This window comes from Euphorbia lathyris, chromosome 7 (assembly GCF_963576675.1).
Source record: "Euphorbia lathyris chromosome 7, ddEupLath1.1, whole genome shotgun sequence".
Lineage (NCBI taxonomy): Eukaryota > Viridiplantae > Streptophyta > Magnoliopsida > Malpighiales > Euphorbiaceae > Euphorbia > Euphorbia lathyris.
This window is the reverse complement of record NC_088916.1, coordinates 18,632,200-18,649,157: the sequence shown is the minus strand read 5'-3', so window position 1 is coordinate 18,649,157 and position 16,958 is coordinate 18,632,200. Positions and strand designations below refer to the sequence as shown.

General features: G+C 35.1%; 2 long non-coding RNA genes across 3 annotated transcripts; both read right to left on the bottom strand.

Annotated features, from left to right (window-relative positions):
* Positions 1 to 1,863: 1,863 nt before the first annotated feature.
* Positions 1,864 to 3,938, bottom strand: LOC136234953 (uncharacterized). 2 transcript variants are annotated; one of them, XR_010691569.1, is made up of 4 exons: positions 3,692 to 3,938; positions 2,572 to 2,661; positions 2,286 to 2,405; positions 1,864 to 2,182 (listed from the first exon to the last, which is right to left on the bottom strand). It is a non-coding gene; the product is annotated as an uncharacterized lncRNA (long non-coding RNA). The 2 variants fall into 2 exon arrangements; XR_010691568.1 differs by lacking the exon at positions 2,286 to 2,405.
* A 4,778-nt stretch (positions 3,939 to 8,716) lies between these two features.
* Positions 8,717 to 15,942, bottom strand: LOC136234906 (uncharacterized). Its single transcript, XR_010691525.1, has 4 exons — positions 15,899 to 15,942; positions 9,525 to 9,618; positions 9,187 to 9,337; positions 8,717 to 9,087 (listed from the first exon to the last, which is right to left on the bottom strand). It is a non-coding gene; the product is annotated as an uncharacterized lncRNA (long non-coding RNA).
* Between the last annotated feature and the right edge of the window lie 1,016 nt (positions 15,943 to 16,958).

The window sequence follows — 16,958 nt, the reverse complement described above, 5'->3', positions numbered from 1 at the left end:
GAAAGTTCCCAGTAAATTCTCAACAAATTCCAAAAAATGTAAAACATTATTTTAAGAAACTTTAATTCTTGGGTCGAAGTAGGATTTCTTACGGCTTAGTCCCAATAAAACAATTTCCTTAATTTTATCCATTTTACATGTTTCAACAATTTATTGGATCAAAACCGTAAGAAATCTCATTTTGAGCCAAGAATTAAAGTTTCTTAAAATGATGTTTTACATATTTCAGAATTTTTTGATAATTTTCTGGGCACTTTTTGGTCTTACCTTTCAGCACTATGTGTTGCAATATTTTGTTGGAACAATATAAGTATTCTGTTGAAACAATATGACTATTCTGTTGGAATAATATAATTATTCTGTTGGAAGAATATAAAAATTAGAATTATTTTCTAAATAATATAACTAATATAAATTTGAAGATATTATATTAAATACTAAGAAACAAAAATGAAATCGAAGATATAGATAATAAAATTGATTTGGAACAATTGTTAAAGTGATTTATATTATGTTGGAACAATATATGTATTATGCTGGAATAATAGAACTATTTTGTTAGAAAAAATGGTACGCTGATTTATTTTGTTGGAACAATATAAGTATTATGTTGGAACAAATGATACACTGATTTGGAACAATTTCGTACGCTGTCGGAACAACGTAAGTATAACAAAAAAATGTGCCCAGAAAATTATCAAAAAATTTCAAAACATGTAAAACATGATTTTAAGAAACTTTAATTCTTGGCGCAAAATGAGATTCCTTACGGTTTTGACTCTACAAATTGTTGAAGCATGTAAAATGGATAAAATTAAGGAACAAGTTTTATTGGGACTAAACCGTAAGAAATCTCGCATCGTTCCAAGAATTAAAGTTTCTCAGAATAATGTTTTACATTTTCTGGAACTGTTTGCAAATTTTCTGGACACTTTTTTTTCGCAAGAAAACGCCCACCCGGATTCCGTTCACCGGAATTTTTTTTAGTTGAGCTTCATGGATCTTAAAATGACCGTCTAATTTAGACGAGTCTAATAGTATAAAACTTTTCGAAAAACGAGGTTAGAAATGTCGGGAAAATGTATTTTAAAGAAAAGAAATAAAACAATTTTCTCTATCCTCACTTTTCTTTTATTTACAAATTTGCCACATTGCCTTTTTCAATTATCATGAAAACTACGTAGTTTTGTTATGTCACACAATAAGCTCATTGTCACAACCCTAACTCCTTGTCACACTGGATCTCACCCATATATATATATATATATATATATTAAGGTTAAAAATTAAAATTACTTTAATATCCATAAAAAAATTTATATTTACATGATATATGGGTTAGATGGGTTATATGAGTCGGGTTATATGGGTTCGCTGGTTAGATTGACACGACCCATAGACTCGTCTAAATTATACGGGTTACAACGAATTCGCGAGTCAACCCGCGAACCGACCCGCTTATTTTACGGGTTAGGCATGTCGACCCATTTATGACACAAACCCATTTATCTCAACCCTAATTCGTTTAATTTCCGTGTTACGTGAATCGTGTTATCGTGTTGTAATCCATATTGACAGCCCTAATTTTATCATTATAAATTGTATTATTCCGAGAGTATTTTAGAATTTATCCATACAGTTCTCGAAAATGAATTCCGAATCTCTCCGAGTGTTATTTACTATTCCAGGGTTTAAACCAATTTGATGTTTTTACATATTGAGTTTTTATAAGGTCTTTTTTATAAATAGCAATATCCATATTTTATGCATTGAATCCAAATAAAATCTGTAAAATCATTTAAAATCTCAAAATTTAAAAATAAGCTAGTGTGGTGAAGCTCTTAGCCTAGTGGTTGAGAGTTTACCTATGCCTTGGGAGGTCATGGGTTCGAATCACATCCGGGTCTGGTGGGGATTTTTCTTTATTCTTTAATGTAAGCGCATTGCGCGCAAATTTTTTTTTTAAAAAAAAAAAAAATCTAGTCTAATTAAAAAGAAAAAAGTATGAATGACAACAATGTTAGAGATCTCTGTATACACAACCAACTGTTTGCGACGAGACAATTCATAAGCATACCCGTTTTGCAATGAAATGCATAACTTGAGCCTCTGTAAGGTTGCTTCTTACTTTCCTCACTACATACGCCATGGGAATTTGTCCTGCTTCATCATCAGGGCGTACCTGCAACCATATAATGCAAATTAATATATATCCACCTCTTGTTGTTTATTAGAATACAGATACCTTGATGACAAAGTTATGGAAATTGTCTATATTAATTTACCAAAACAGTCGGATCCTATGGATAGCTTTGCTTCATCTCTGGAAAATTTAAGAGATGACAGTACGATCGGTCTATATTGCTCAAGAACAGGTTCTACTGAAGCCTTTATCAACTCAGACACTGCTTACAAACATCAAAATTTCGAGACACACATATAGTCCTATCGAAATAATAACACAAACAGTAACTTCAAAATACCAAACTTAGAAATCATTTAATTTCCTATACCTAGAGCTGCATACATCCAATTAAAAGACCGAAAAATGGGATCCAAAACAGTTCTTACCTCATTGAAATAGGGCCAGATCTTTGTAAGATGTTGATTGAGCCAATTCTTACCTCAATGAGTAAGGTGTATCTTTGCTCTATTCCAAACCTTATCAAAACAGAGGAGACATAATGATAAGTCTCTATTTCAGCGATAAAATATCCACTTGTTATGCTATTTGTTAGCCGCTTTGATTGTTATCACGGGTTTATTACTTGTTTTGTGTATTATGCTCCTACAGGGACTTATTATGAAGAAAGGAGCTGGATTGGGATTATTTGGAGCTAATTTGGTTAAAGATAAAATCTGGAGCTGTTTTAAAGATCTGAAGTCGAAACTGGAAGTTAGTCTTGCGCAAGACTAAGAAGCAGACGGGCAGAAATCCAGATAAATCAAGTGCGAATCTGTTCAATTCCATCGCGTTTTCAGATGTCTATTCAAGAGTTTTAAGCCTATAAATCAGGAAGGAAGAAGCCAAGTAGTATTAGGAAGTTAGAATATTTATTTTTTTATAATTAGTTAGGATTTATCTCCTAATTAGGGTTGGAGAACTCCTATAAATAGGAGAGGATCTATCTCTAATAAAAAAATTCCGTTTTATAATCAAAATTCAATTTTAATTCAATTTTCATTCCGTTTTTAGTTTTTAGGTTTAGCTTTTATTTTTATTTTGTTCTCTCTTTCACAAGAGAGAAAGGTTTTTCTCCATGGCTATTCATAGCTAAACTTGTATTTTCAATTAAGGGTTAATTCAAAGAAGGTTTTCTTCATTATTGTGAGACTGTTGTGCTTTAATTCTTATCTTACCGCTTATTTGTTCATTGCATTTTAGGGATTTATTCTCAATTGATTATTCATTCTTCGAATGATAACTGCAGGTCGTTCTTTGAATTGGATTGTCATACGGCTCAATTGGTAAAGTTAGAGTTTTACCTAAACGAACCAATCATAGTAGCAATCGATAATATAAATTAAGTTAGTTTTGTATTTGAAAGAATAGATTCAGATTTGACAACCTAAGGGCTGTGAAGTTATATTTATCTTTGTAGGTTTCGACGCCAATCACATAAGCACTCACATAAAAGTTCTTAAGTAAGCATATGAGATTAGACCAGACAACAGAGATTTAAAGAAATACCTTAATGATTTGAAGACAACAGAGCTTAGATTAGATTCCAGAGGACGAAATCAGTTGATGGACACCGATGGAATATCAGAGAGAGAGAGAGAGAACTTGGGGTGATCTTCTTCCGCCTCACATAGCAATGGCCTTTGTTGCCGTCACAGAGAGAGAACGAAAGGAAAATTAGGGAGCGACTAGGAAGAAGCTAATTTAGGGATTTAGGGTTTCCTCACACCAGATTAGCAAAACAGAGGAGATCGGCGGAGGCGTTCACGAGAAAGAGAGAAGAGGCAAGGTAGGGTCAGTAAATTAAAAATAAATAAAAAACAAATTAATGTTTGGCAAACAGGTAAAGAATTGTGTTTGTAAGGGTAAAAACAAAATTAAGAGTTAAATTTTCGATAACAATAAATATTTTGATTTTTTGTAGTGACACTTTTTAAAAGTGTATTTAAAAAAGCGTTGATATAGGGGTTATTTTTTGTAGTGAGATTATACTAAAAGAATTAGTACATGTTTTATTCATATCTAAAATTCACTTCGTTCATGTTCATATTCTTTTCTAAAATTAGAACACAACCAATCATGTTTGGCAAATAGTTTTTTTTTTAATTAAAGGTTTGAACTATTTTAGAGATTTTAACTAGTCAAAATTTTAATAGTGATGTTTATCGAGAAAATTGTTGAAAGAGTTTATTAGATTCAAAAAAACTAATTTTAAAAAAGCTTAAGAGTTCTTTCAATTAGTTTATTATTGCATGTCTTTTGAATAATATTTTTACCTCTAACTACTACACTTTAACTTCAAATCAAAATTTTATATGTGTCATTATATAAAGAAAATTATTAGTAATCAGCTAAGTTTTACTAAACAAATAAGCAGTTAATCAAATCAGTTAACTAATAATTAATTGCCAAACAGTGCCTTAAAATCATACTAATCGATTAATAGTGGAAAGTACTGCAATGTACTTCTCAATTCGGCCCAATGATTTTGGGTCAATCCTAAAAATCTACAATATCGTTTTTCTTTCGAATAATCATAATAATTTCCACTGATTCTTTAGTCAATTTTGCGAGGTGGACTATATTGACTCGATGTTCAAATTTTTATGAAAGATTCAAGTGATTATTTTATCAAGAAACAATCAATTTCAATAATTTTTGTGCTATTGTGAAAATTAGGCTTCTTGTTTTAACAATAATTATATTAATTATTAGATTTCTTTATTAATTTTGAAATTGTACTTATATATTTATTTATTAATTAATTTAAAATATATTAGTATAGTTCTTAAAAAAAATATATTAATATATCAATAGTTTTACCTATTAACAAAACAGAATCATAATTTTATCAAAAAATTAATAATGGTTCCTCATCGTATTAAGATGGTTTGTGGTAGGGCCGGTCCTGGACATTGTTTCGTGAGCATCTGTCTAGTGTCCAAGAAATTAAGAAACCAAAAAAATATTTTTTACATAGTATATATATAAATAAAATCACAGCAGGAGGGTTTTATTACTATGATTTGGTTTTTCTTGTCCTGCTGTGATTTGTTTTTTTTTCGATTTGGTAAGAAATCTCTTAAAAGGTCATGGGTTCGAGTTTTAGGAGCAGCCTCTTGCCAAATAAATTGGCAGGAGAAAGCCTGCCCCTAGTACACCCTTGTGGTGGGACCCCTCCTCGGACCCTCGCTCAGCGGGGACGCGTAGTGCGACCGGGCTGCCCCTTTGGTAAGAAATCTCTGAACCTAATTTTTATTTTCAATGTTAAATATTTGAAATCTTGTATTCTTCTACTGCTGTGATTTGGGTTTTTTTATTGCTATTTGGTAAGAAATATTTTAACATATAGCAATTACTAATTTAGGGTTTTTTTTAGCAAATAACTTATTTGAGGTTTTTTTAATAGGAATCATAATTTATATTAACAGGTTTTTTAATAGGAATTATAATTTATATTAACAGGTTCATAGCAATTACTGATTTGGGTAATTAATAAAATTTATTTTATTAAGTTTTTCATATTATACTGTTAGCTGCTTTCAAATTTTTTATATTTCCTCAAGTATTTCAATTCAAATATTTATAGTATTTTATATTAGTGTTAGCAGGTTCTAAGTTTTTAATATTTCCTCAAGTATTTCAATTTAATTCAAATCTTTATAGATTATTAATTTTACTCTTCATTTACAATTAAAGGTTATAATATAATTGAAAACTGACTAAAGTTGGCATAATCCAAGTGCTATAATTCCTTTGATATTTTGATTGATTGAGTGATTATTAACTTTTATTTGTAGTTATTATTGTTATTTATAAATTATGATATGCCCTCTAAAATACATTTGTCTGGAAGTGGAAAAAAGAAATAAGAGAATCTGATTTAGAAAATGAAGAAAGTCAATATAGAAAGAGATCCCGAGTGATTTAGAGTAATTTTGATTTTTTTAGCATCTTTTGACGTTGTATTCTTAACTGTTTTGATTTTTTTCATTGCCTATTAATAAAACCGGGCTTAGAAATCGAGGGTTTGTATAATAATAAAAAAAAACAATGAATTGTCTTGGTTGTGACTGTTGGCTTTGAAATTGCTATATTAAGAATAATGTATATTATTGTCCATTGAAAAAGAAAGAATAATGTGTATATTGTGGTGCCAATGAATGCAATAGAATTTTATATTTGAAGGACAGCTCGGGCGAGCTGGCTCACCCAGCTCGGCGAGCTGACCTGCGGGAATCAGTCAAAAAACTGATTCCCGGCCCCACGATGCCACGATCAAGTCTCATGCTTCCCACCTGCAAAAGGAAACGAATTAGGTCAGATACGGGGTCCGAACTACAACTATAAATAGAACTTTTATCTCGTAAATTAGACATCCTTTCATTCTTGTAAAAACTCTAGCTTTCCCCTTGAAGATGATAAGATATTATTAGTTGTACATATTTTTTAGTTATTGTTTTGAATTAGTCTCAGATATTTTGTATTTCAAAATACCTACAACTGCAACTTCTTATCTCTTTGTAACTATATATACACGATCCATCTAATGAGAATATCATTAAGAGTCAAATACTTTTCGTGGTATCAGAGCCTAAGTGGTTTTACAACTCTGTTTCTCTCGCATCGTTCTTTCCCCTTTTTTTCTCCTTTTCTCTATATTTGACTCTTAATCAGCTTTCATGGCAACCAACGGTACCACTGTTGCCAACTCAAGCTTCGCCTCCACCATTATTTCTGCTGCTCCTTCCGTCAATTTATCTCATCAGCTATCCCTAAAATTGATTCCAACAAATTTTGTGCTATGGAAAACTCAAATTATGCCTATTCTCCATGGCCACAATCTCACTGATCATATCGATTCCACCATTCCTTTACCATCTGCAACACTTGTTGGCGGTGCCCATAATCCCGATTACAAAGATTGGTATCAAAAAGATCAGTTGGTTCTCAGCTCGATAATCTCATCTGTATTTGTGGGTGTATTACCTCAATTAGTTGGTGCTAAAACTGCTTGTGATGCCTATCAAAAACTTGTCAAAGCCTACTCGGTTGGCTCCCGGTCTCAAATACGAGATCTGAAATACCAGCTCGATAATCTCATCTGTATTTGTGGGTGTATTATCTCTTCTTATCTCCAGAATGCTAAGCATATCAGCGATGAACTTGCTGCTCTCTGTCACCCGATCTCTGATGAACACTTGGTTAAAGCTGTGCTCAATGGCCTAGGGCCTGCGTATAGACCTTTTGTTCGTGCATTAGAAGCATGTTTGGAAACTATTTATTATGATGACCTTGTTGGATTACTACTCAACGAAGAGCGACAATTGGCTCGTGAAAATGTTCCTCTCTCTTTTTCACCTACTGTAAACTACTCTGCTAGAGGTTCTATGCGTGGTCATGGACGTGGGTGAGGCAATTATTCTGGCACATCCGCTCGGTCACCTCAGACAGTATCTGCACCCTTGGATATAGCTACCGTGACTTGTCACAATTATAGGGGAGCAGGTCATATATCTCGACAATGTCCCTCTCCTAAATTTAACCGGAACACTCGCAACAATCTTAAGCCTTCTTCCAATCTTGCTGCAACATCAACCCCAACCAAAACGGACTGGCTTGTTGATTCAGGAGCTACTCACCATCTAACTGCTGATCTTGAAAATCTCCATGTTCACAGTGAATATGACAGACCAGAGGAAGTTACTGTAGCTAATGGTTACACAATCCCCATATCTCATGTTGGTACTTCTAAGTTCACTGTTTCTAATTCTCCTCTCAAATTTCAAGATGTCCTTTGTGTTTCGAATACAGTGCACAATCTCTTATCTGTTTCTTCTTTAACTCGTTCAAATCCTATATCTGTTGAGTTTTTTGCTAACTATTTTATTTTGAAGGATTTGAAGACACAGAAGGAAATTCATCGAGGCACAATTAGCAATAGCCGTTACACTTTGTCCCTTCCACCAAGAGCTCTGCATCATGCACAAGCATTTAATATTTCTTTACCATTGTGGCATGCTCGTCTTGGACATGCTAACTTTCCAACTGTTAGAAAAACTTTATCCATAAATAAAATTGCTTACAATAAAAGGTAACATTTTTTCATCAACAAAGCAACACGTTTAATACTAACAATATGTTGCTTTTGTTAACTAATGACAACATTTTGTAGTTGAATGCAACACTTATATTCAAACAAATGCAACACACTTTTAAAGTAAATGCAACACTTTCTAAGCAATAAGCAACACAATACTTTTATACCTTAGCAACGTTTGCTTTCAGTAAAGGCAACATTTAGTGACCTATAGCAACACTCTATTTTTTACAAATGCAATGATTTTAGCAAATGTAACATTTTTTTTACTAAAGCGTTATCTTTTACAAAAGCAACGATATTTTACTGTAAAGGCAACATTTTTTATTAGTAGCAACACTTATCTACTAACAAATGCAATATTTTGTAACATAAAAACAATATTGTTTGATTTCAAAGGAACGATTTCAAATCTGTAAAACAACACTTAATAATCGAAAAGGCAACCGTTTAAATACAAAGCAACATAACATTTGTTTATGTAAAGAGGAAAAAAGTAAATACGTTGCCACATAAATTACTTTAGGCGTAACGTATTCTAAGATGAATGAAGTACAAAAAAAAAATTGTCCGTCAAAAGTACCGAACATTATAATTCAAAAGTATCTAAGCATCACAAACATAAATAAAACATTCTTCATTCATCAACATGTATTTGGAGAAAGAGACTCGATGGTTCAATTTGTAGTTCTCATTGTTGAATACTTGAGCAAGGTATTTACTCCTAGCACTGCAAACCATATCCACAGCTAACATGAGTATTATACGCTCATTTCATCAGGTATACCAAGTCGCTTAAACTTTCCTACAAATCAAATGCAGAAGCAAAATATATTATATATAGGTGAAAAAAAGCAACAAATGTCAGTCATAGATAAATTGGAAAAGAAACTCAAGTGATTACCTGGTAAGTCAGATAGTTCACACTACAAACACAGCGCCATGTCAATGCCATTTATCAGAAATATTATGCCAACATGGCATTACATTTTTGTCGTAAACCATCCTAGTCAGCACCCAGGAATTGAAATAGCGGAAAAAAATCCCTAAAGTGACTTCATTGAAACAAAATAAAACTTCAGTTATTTTATTGGTACAAAGTTTTAGTGCCCATTAAAATATTAGACAAAGCTGAGTGACTGTATAAGCTTTTAACTCTAATTACAAATTATATATATATAAATATATATATAATTTACTTAATTAATATTAAGAAAGTAGCATAGCAGGTAGAGTAAATACCTGATTCGGCAGGTGTTATACGGCCACCAGGAAGCTTAAAGATGGAATTTTTGGATTGCAAAAGCAACAGATGAGGGTGTTTGAACAACTCTACCTGTTTTTTAATTAATTATTATCTTTCAATCTGATATCTGAAGAACATAATAATAATTAATTAAAAAAGTATGATGATAAAAGCAGGAAACAGGCCAGGAGAACAACCTCCACATAAGCTCTCAACCCATGAGCTTGATAACTAATTAATTCCAGAATAATAATTAACATTAACTTAGAATATATAGATCGATTGGGCAATTAATCCAATTAAAAAAAGGGATAAGTAAAAAAAAATGCATGTCGTATACCGGATTTGCGAACTGGGACCTGTGGTTTTTTTTTTACAAACGGAGGTCTGTGATAAACGCCGTTAGCAAAGAACGGATTTTTTCACTCACTCCGTCATTTATGCTTACGTGGCACTTTGACCCAAATGTTAACCAGGGGAAAAACAAGGATTAAATGAAATATTGTATATATAAACCCAAAAAACACAGACCCCAATATCGCACCTCTTCATATTCCAACCTTCGAACTTCAACAGTACCAGGCACCACAAACCACTGAAAAACCTCACCTTTAAGTCGGAATTTGGAGGGGAAAAGTTGAAATTCATCATCTCTTGCATCATACGGTTCGTTTCCAACCTATTTTCCAAGAAAACGGAAAATCATAAGAAAGTATGAAGGAGCAGAAGTAAGGGTGAAGACCACTATTTGAGGGTGTAAAAGCTTGGAAATCAAGGTACACACACTGTTCGCACAGCCCTCTAATCTCGATTTCGTTACGTTCTGTTTCTTTTAGTTAGGGTTTTTGCGATAGGATTTCGTATATACGATTTTTCTTGTACGATGTTGCGAATTTGTGGTCGTTGTTGTTAAGGTTGCATGTTAGTGTTAATGACGTTTGTTGATTTGGGTTGCCTTTAATTTGATGTCTTGTTAGTTCAGAGTTGTTTTTATAATGATCGTGAGATCAGAGTTGTCTTTAAGTTGATGCTATTTCTTGTATGATGTACAATGATAATGGGACAAATGAATGTTTATACTTAGACGTTGTTGGTGTGAATGAATATTATTGATTTGGACTGTCTTTATTTCGATGGCATATGAGTTTAGAGTTGTACTTTAGTTCAATGTCATGTTGATTTGTTCTGTCATTAGTTCGATGTCATGTGAATGAATATTGTTGAATGAATAGTGTGAATGAAAATTGTTGATATGCTATTACTTGTTTGATGTACAGCAATCATGGCTACAATGCATACGTTGATTATTCATTACGGTGGTAAATGGGTAGACATGGACAAACAACTATACGTTGGAGGTAAAACGAGGATGGTGAAAATGGATATTGACTACATGAGCTACTTTGAGCTAGCGGATATTGGGAAGGATGTAGGGTACAAACACTCAGTACAAATGTGGTACAAGATCGCTGGGTTATCTGGATCAGAAGGAATTGAGGAGATTGTTAACGATAAGAGTGTTCGAGACTTCATTGACTTTAATGCAGGGTATCCGCATATAGACATTTACTACATGGAGATAAAGCCATTACAAGTGATTGATGACAATAGGTGTGACATAAACGATATCCCAAGCACAAATGTTTACCCTTCCTCTAATGGTGAGAATGATTGGAGTTTTGATATTGGTGCGAATGATGAGAATGTTGAGGTTGATGCCAGTAATGAGAGTGTTGCGGTTGGTGCCAATGATGGGGTTGGTGCCAATGAGGGGAGTGTGGAGGTTGGTGCCAATGCTTTGAGTTTTGAGATTGGTGCCAATGAGGATAATTTGGAGGATATGGGTGCCAATGAGGATAATTTGGAGGATATGGGTGCCAATGTGGATAATTTGGAGGATATGGGTGCCAATGAGGATAATTTGGAGGATATGGGTGCCAATGTGGATAATTTGGAGGATATGGGTGCCAATGTGGATAATTTGGAGGATATGGGTGCCAATGTGGATAATTTGGAGGATATGGGTGCCAATATGGATAATTTGGAGGAAATGGGTGCCAATGATGATACTGGTATCAATGTTGACACTAATGAGGGAGGGTCTGCTTATGACGACAGTGATGACACTAATGAAGGAGGGCCTGATTCTGATGACAGTGATGTCAGTGATACGGAGGATGAGGATGTTCACACTCCTAACAATGATGACATGGGGTCTGATTCTGAAGACAGTACTTATGTTCCAAATGGTGGTATCAATGAGGAGGATAGTGAGTCAGAATCACTAGAGGAAGAAGTAGAGCCGATTGGAGATATCCCAAGGACATATGCAAGTGGCAATGATTTGGAGGATAATGATATGGACGAATTTAATGAGAGAGGATATGATAGTGATGAGTTGCGTAGTTTTAAGGGCTCTGATGATGAAGGTCCACACTATACGGACTTCAATGAGAATAGTGGTTCTTCCATTCCCGAACTATGTGTAGGTATGAGGTTTACTAATGTGCGTGTGTTTAGGAAGGCTCTGAAGGATTGGTCTATTCATAATGGCTATGACTACATCTTCGTGAATAACAATCAACAGAAGGTGACAGTTAGGTGCAAGCATAAATGTGGATTCAAAGTGCATGCTTCTAAGCTACGTCAGTATGACACATTTCAAGTGAAGACATTTCAGCCAGTCCATCAGTGTCCTAGGGATAACAGAAACAGGCTTATAGGTTCTTCTTACATTGCAGAGAAATATCTAGAGGATTTGAGGGACAATCCCAGTTATGATGTTGATGCGCTAGGTAATAAGGTCCAAAGGGAATTGGGATCTGAGGTGTCTGCAGCAAAGTGTTACAGAGCAAGAAATCTTGCAAAGAAGTTGGTTGATGGAGCTGCAAAGGAGCAATGCAGGAGATTGTTTGATTATGGTGCAACAATAGAGAAACAGATGCCCGGTAGCAGAGTCAGATTTAAAACTGAGCTTGAGTTGGAAAGGGTTGAGGTGCCTAGAGAAGGAGAGCTTACAAGGCTACCCAAAGAGATAGTTACTTTCCAATATATGTATGTGAGGTTCAATGCACAGTTAGAAGGTTTTCAGTCTGGCTTGAGACCAATAATAGGGCTTGATGGGTGCTTTCTAAAAACACCATTAGGTGGCCAGATTTTGTCTGACGTGGCAAGAGATGGAAACGAGCAAATGTATCCATTGGCTATGGCAATGGTAGACAGTGAATGCAAAGCATCATGGGAGTGGTTCTTGGAGAATCTATTCAATGATTTTGGGAATCCCAGGGCAACAAAGTGGATTTTTATGTCTGATAAGCAAAAGGTAACAATACTTTTGTTCCTTATTAAATTTGATCTAATTATTATGGAATTGGATAGATTTTTATAATTGTTTATGTATTTGCACAGGGTTTGGTTGAAGCTATGGAGAAGTTGATTCCTGGGGTAGAGCATAGGTTCTGTGTGAAGCACATGTATGACAACATGAAGCTCATATTCAAAGGACTAGAGTACAAGAAGGTGTTGTGGGATGCTGCTAAGGCTGGGACTGTTAGGCTGCGGGAACACTATATGGACAAGCTTAAGGCATTTGATGGAGCAGCATGGACATGGGTGATGGAGAAAGATCCCAAGACATGAGCTAGGTGCTATTTCTCTATTGAAACAAAATCCGATGCTGTGCAAAACAATATGAGTGAGTGCTTCAATGCTTATATTAAGAAGAGTAGGGATAAACCTGTGGTTAGTTGCTTTGAGTGGATTAGGAAGAAAATGATGAAGAGAATTCATGTGAATACTGAAGGTATGAAGAAATATAGGGGTGATATTTGTCCTTACTATCAAGAGAAGCTGGAGAAGCTCAAATTGAGTGCTAGAGGTTGTATCGCGACTCCCGCTGGGCAAAAGCTTTATTCTGTTGATTGTGGGGATTACACCAGCGTTGTTAATTTGCAAGATAGGACATGTAACTGTAGGATGTGGGATATAAGTGGTATCCCTTGCAAACATGCAATATCCGCTATTTTCAAGAATAGGGAGCTGCCTGAGGCATATGTGCATGAGTACTTCTCCAAAGTTGTTTACTTAAGTGTATACAGTCATATAATGGCACCAATACCAAGCAAGGAGGAATGGGAGAAAACAGATCTTCCAGACATCCACCCATGGGTTGTGAAAAAACCTGCAGGAAGGCCTAAGAAGAAAAGAACTAGGCGGTCCGATGAACCGAGAAATCCATACAAGGTAACAAGAGCAGGAGGAATTCTCGTATGTGGTAATTGCAAGAAAGAAGGGCATAATGTTAGAGGTTGTACCGCGTTTGTTACAGGCGAAACCGGCTGGCAAAGGAGGATGAGGAGAGCCAAAAACAAAGAATTGAATGTCCAGGTAAGGTTATATCTAATGAGAAATGGTCATTTGTTTACATTATCTAATTTTTTGTGCATAATGATTTAGTTTTCATGTTTTTTTATAGTCCTCACCCCCTAGACGGGCTGGAAGACCAAAGAAGAACGCTCGTACATCTGCACCATCATCTGCACCATCATCTCGGCCTTCATCATCTGCATTGCCAAGTAGGCGTGTAAGAACACCATTATCACAGCCACAACCAGCATCAACTCCACTCTCTGCAAGAATACCTGCAGTTTCAAGTTCGCAGCCCCAACCAATGACGAGTTCACAGCGCCAAACTATGGCGAGTTCACAGCCTCCAAGTGCAAGCAAGACGACACTCGAAGATATCTTACGGAGGCTGAAAAAATGAGCTTGGGATTAGATGTTTTTTTGGATGCTTACAGCATATTAGATGTTTTTTTGGATGCTTATAGCATGTTAGATGTTTTTTTGTGGGTCTGAAGTACCCAGAGCAGTACTCTGTTTATGTGGCTATCGGGTCTGAAGTACCCTGTTTTTAGATGCTTTGTAGTAAAATTTCTGTGTCTAGCGGGTGTGAAGTACCCTGTTTTTTGTGTATGTTATTACAGGTTTAGTTAAGACGATTGAACGATGTTGACTTAACTGCTTTTGTAATGCATCTTCGATGTTTTGGGATTAAATTACAGGTCTATACAATGCTTACAATTATGTGTCAATTACAGTTTCAAGAGCTTACAATTAAGTGTCCATTTCTTTTCAATTACAGGTCTCTACAATACAGTTGTGTGTCAAGTAAGTGTCAATTTTTTTGTCAATTACAGGCTTCATTGCAAATACATAATGAATATGCTTGCTAATGTCGCCAATATCAACCTTAATCCATACCTAAATAACCTACTCCAGTTTACCCAATACCTTTACATAATTCTAACCAATTCCCATTTTGTGTCAACAAGAAAAACATGAAACTTAAGCAATTCATATCATAGAATTCCAATACTAATTCATAACACTAAGTAACATTTCATACAAAATCCAATTTCATGCCCAATTGGTATCACAGAATACCAAATACATACCAAAAAATCCAAGAACAATTCAAGAACAATTCAAGGTGCCAAAGAATTCCTATAATTGTTCCCTAAATCCAACCAATACATCTCTAACCCTATTATGACAATAACCAAGCAAACTACATTTCCTATACAGCAGTTCCATGTCCATCTTCTTCCCTGCCTCTCACTCTGCCCAACGATTTCTTTTTCTGCCACCATCTTTTTAGCCAAACTCAACTCCACCTCCAACTCTTCAATCCTTTTCTGAGCAATTGCAATACCTTTCTCTCATCCTTCAATGCTAATAACACCATCTTTCCCCTCCTGCATGGCAATTCATCAATCCATTCAAAGAAATTACAGCCATTCACCTCCTTAAAACACCCACAACCAAAAAACCGCCTGCCCATGTTCCCCGGCGTCTTAGCTGTTCGTAGTGGTGAAATGAATCCGCAATTGCATCTCACAGGTCCTGCCCATTCTTCTTGACTTCCCTGCACCCACGAATTTAAGGATGTTCGACTCATCCTACTTGAAACGCGTTCGGGATTACAATAGGGTGGACGTAGAGTTACAATTCGTGCCAGAACGGGTGTGTTGGGTATCCAATTAAGGAATTAGGGTTTGCAATTTGGGAGAGGGAAATCGAATTAGGGAAAGGGGAGAAGAAGAAGGGGTGCGATATTGGGGATTTGTGTTTTTTGGGTTTATATATAAAATATTTCATTTAATCCCTGTTTTGCCCCTGGTCAACATTTGGGTCAAAGTGCCACGTAAGCATAAATGACGGAGTGAGTGAAAAAATCCGTTCTTTGCTAACGGCGTTTATCACAGACCTCCGTTTGTAAAAAAAAAACACAGGTCCCAGTTCGCAAATCCGGTATACCACAGGCATTTTTTTTTGTACTTATCCCTTAAAAAAAAGGAGAAGAAAGTACCTAGATTTGATCCTCTGAAGACGATCAGCTAAGGTTTCATCCCTGCAAGGAAGAGGATCTTTTATCCGAAAATAATAGCTAAAGTAAAATCAAATCAAATCTGTCCTGTTCTGGATTTGATTTGCAAGAAAATTAAAGATAAAACTAATATGTCCTGTTCAGCCTCCTCATCCCACTTCTCACCCCTGATTCTAGATTGCTCACCAGCCTTTGTTGTGTAGAGAACCAATCAAACATATCAAACTTGTAAGAATGCAACCCGTTTTGTATTTGCAAGACTTGGACAAAAAGATATTGTGCGATAAAATAGATTTCTGAATTCTGAGGGTTTCCAAACAACTTCAAACTATGTAGTAAGATCACAGAAATTAGTACATTATGCCCCTGAAATTATATTCTTAACTCCAAAATGACTTTTCTGGTCAATTTTGACATGAAATTTTGTATTGCTTGACAAACTACAAGAATGGCATGTATGCACATTCAACCAATGGACAATGACATGTATTCAAATTGGGCAAATTGTTTAGTCGAACTCAATACAAGTTCAGGAGAAAATTATTCTGTTATCCATAAGATTACAGAAGAAAACATCTATAAAAGCATACATTCTCTATTGTCTCCATAGATGTTATCTCATATCACAGTATAGCCTAAGACTGGCACTGCCAAGTGCCAATCATATATTATAGAAACTAATAATATATTGTCACCTGCTTCTTCTGAATCTTTGGCTGTAGAAACCAATAAGAGAGGCTCTGCAAAAGTAGGCCAAAAGCAACCTGTTCATAGGAAGTCTATTGACACATTTGGCCAAAGAACTTCACAGTATAGAGGCGTTACCAGGTTTGAAATTTGAACTAAACCCACTTTAATTTGATTTTAAATCTTGCATCTTATTATGTTTTCAACAGACATAGGTGGACGGGTAGACATGTTAAATATTAGTAGGTTCTGTTTCTATTTGTTTGTCGGTGATTAAATACTTTTTATCCTCAGGAAATTGTCTATGTATAGCTGATTTCTGGTGAATTCCAAGGAAATATAAGCATGGGAAAAT